The sequence below is a fragment of the Oncorhynchus mykiss genome, chromosome 12, assembly GCF_057628025.1.
Source record: "Oncorhynchus mykiss isolate SJ-2025 chromosome 12, ASM5762802v1, whole genome shotgun sequence".
In the NCBI taxonomy this organism is placed as follows: domain Eukaryota; kingdom Metazoa; phylum Chordata; class Actinopteri; order Salmoniformes; family Salmonidae; genus Oncorhynchus; species Oncorhynchus mykiss.
The window spans coordinates 18,073,582-18,076,452 of record NC_143033.1 but is presented as its reverse complement, the minus strand read 5'-3'; the positions used below and the strand labels follow the sequence as shown (position 1 = coordinate 18,076,452).

Below are 2,871 nucleotides of genomic sequence, written 5' to 3'. Positions count from 1 at the left end.
CAGGTCAAAATCAAATACAAGAACATTCTGCAGAATGGTATGGTCCCTGACTAATATTTAACAAAGCACAAGCATATATTGTACCCAGAAGGTGCCTGCTCACACATTGTCTGTACTGTTTTAGCAGTGAAAAAGAATACCCACAGACAAGGCACGGGTGGTGGGTCACCAAAGGCTGACCTTACCCCAGCAGAGGACATGGCCTTGGAGCTAAATAAAGGCAGGCCCGTCTTAGAGGGGATCCCTGGGGGGAAAGAGACGAGCATAGGTTCCTCCCAAGATGCCACCCGCTTCATTCAAGGTATGTCCTTCCATCTCTACATGGGATACAACCACATTCATATTGAATCAATTTGGACTGTCTGACTTTGGTTTACCTATTGCCTTGCAGTGTCTGGCAGCACTGTGTTCCTGTTAGAGCCACCAGCACAAGCACCAGACGATGCTGATCCAGTGAGTACTCCATCAAAGGCATACTGTAGGCCTGGCATGTCTTGTCTACTAGCTTCAATATGAATCCGATTAAATGTGATAGGGTGAAGGCCCCAGTGCAGCAGCAACAGCACATGATGGAGACGATGATGAGGAGGAGACCATCTCTCTGGATTCCAGAAGGCATGAGGTATCATGTTAAGACTGTGAAAGTACTATTTACTCTACAATGGTGAGGAGTCCTCATCAAAATCAAAAAATCTAATTTCTTTTACAGGACCCAGATGCTATACAGTGGGAAAACCAGCCTGGCAACATAGTGCGTATTAATAAAAGGACACCACATCCTGCCAAATTCCAGCTGCGCTAATTGTATTGTGTTCACAGAGCTCACAAGCTATCAGAAAGTTGTATGGCAACCACCTCCGGTGCCAAATAGAACTGGCAGACATAGACATTCAGTACAAGAAGAAAAAGATGGAAAATCTTGCACTGGAGTTCGAAATAAAAAAGAGGACAATTAGGAAACTGGACCTTGAAATAAAAAAACTTGAGAGGGAGGTGAGATATGCCTTCAATGTACACTGTATGCTAACTGTAACACAAATGTATTAATCATTATTTTTCTTTCCTCCCCCAGCTCCAAGAAGATGACACAGCTCAAAATAAAAATTAGGTATATTCTCGTAAAGTCAAGTGAGCCATGACATATGAGCTCTTATTGTGAGCACACAGGACGGTGGCATCTTTCTAAGGTTTTTTTTATTTTCCCAGCAATCAGTACAACCAAGTCATCGTTATAAGGCATCGCCCTCTTTTGCCCACCCCCCCAGCACCAGGTGTGGCCACTAGCCTATATGAAGGCCCAAAATTGTGTGTTCCTTTCTGCTCTGACAATGGCATGCCCATTCGTGCGAGATGTGGTGGATGAAGAAGCACTTGTGCTGAGGAGAGCCTTCAGGTGAGAAAGGGTCTTCAGGGACCGGTTGGACCCACTGGCCTTCCCTGATGACCATCTATATGAAAGATACAGGTTTTCTGCAGATGGCATCAGGTATCTATGCAGACTACTGGGTCCCAGGATTAAGCACCGCACTGCACGGAGCCATGCACTGAGTGTGGAGCAAATGGTTTGTGTGGCCTTGCGCTTTTTTGCTAGTGGAGCCTTCCTGTACTCAGTGGGGGATGCAGAACAGCTGAACAAGGCCACAATTTGCCGCACAATAAGGAGTGTGTGTCTGGCTATCAAAGCATTAGCAGATGTCTTCATCTCCTTCCCTGGCCACAGAAGACTCTGTGACATCAAAGAGGAGTTCTATAGGATTGCAGGTAAGAGGATCTACAAATTACAGGACAACTGTTAACACATAGTAGGATACTCATTACTTTGTGTGACAGGTTTCCCCAATGTCATTGGTGCAGTGGACTGCACACACATAAGGATAAAAGCCCCCTCAGGTGCCCATGAGGCCGATTTTGTGAATAGGAAATCCTTTCACAGCATTAATGTTCAGGTGAACATAACTTTTTGATATTGTCCATTGACGAACACTCTGCATTGCCAGTGATGTGCATTGATTGGTGTAATATTCCTCATCTTATGATTTCAGATGGTCTGCAATGCTGACTGTGTGATCAGCAATGTTGTGGCAAAATGGCCTGGCTCAGTCCATGACTCCAGAATCTTTCGGGCCTCTGAAATCTATCAGTGCCTATCACAAGGTAAGCCACACAACCCCTATTTATAACCATCATGGCTGTGTCAAGAATATCACTGTGTTTATGAGGTAGTAATGATGAGATTTTGTGTTGACAGGTGAATTCTCTGGTGTGTTGCTGGGAGACAGGGGGTATGGCTGCCAGCCTTTTCTCCTGACACCTTTCACAGACCCCCAGGAAGCACAGCAGGCCTACAACCATGCCCATGCCAGGACCAGGGCCAGAGTTGAAATGACCTTTGGCCTCCTGAAGGCACGCTTTCACTGCCTTCACAAATTAAGGGTCAGCCCTGTTAGGGCATGTGATATTACTGTGGCTTGTGCTGTCCTCCACAATGTGGCCTGCCTGAGGAAGGAGAGGGCCCCCAGAGTGCCACCAGCCATGGACTGGGACAATCCGGCAATCTTCCCTGATGACGACAGTGGTCGGCTGCTGAGGGACCAATATGTGTTGAATTATTTTAGTTAGTATGTGTGCTTTCAATTTTGGTTAAATATGTCCTGCGGTGGCAGAGGAATTTGGGTTTTTTTGGGTTCGTTTTTTGACGAATTTGGCCTCTTATGATGTTTGTGCGGTATACTGTGTGTAATACAAGGCTGCAGGGAGGCTACTGCATCCATTCATTTGTCTGTTCAGTTGATGTGTATGGATTTGTCCTGCATTTATTTTAGTGTGCAGACATGCAGGGTGTGTTATACACATTCAAAGGTCTGTATATGT

The 2,871-nt window shown here is 45.7% G+C and overlaps 1 long non-coding RNA gene across 1 annotated transcript; it reads left to right on the top strand.

Annotated features, from left to right (window-relative positions):
* Nucleotides 1-389: 389 nt before the first annotated feature.
* LOC149979089 (uncharacterized) lies at nt 390-2,154 on the top strand. Its single transcript, XR_016484911.1, has 3 exons — nt 390-453; nt 536-1,108; nt 1,207-2,154. It is a non-coding gene; the product is annotated as an uncharacterized LOC149979089 (long non-coding RNA).
* The last annotated feature ends 717 nt before the right edge of the window (nt 2,155-2,871 follow it).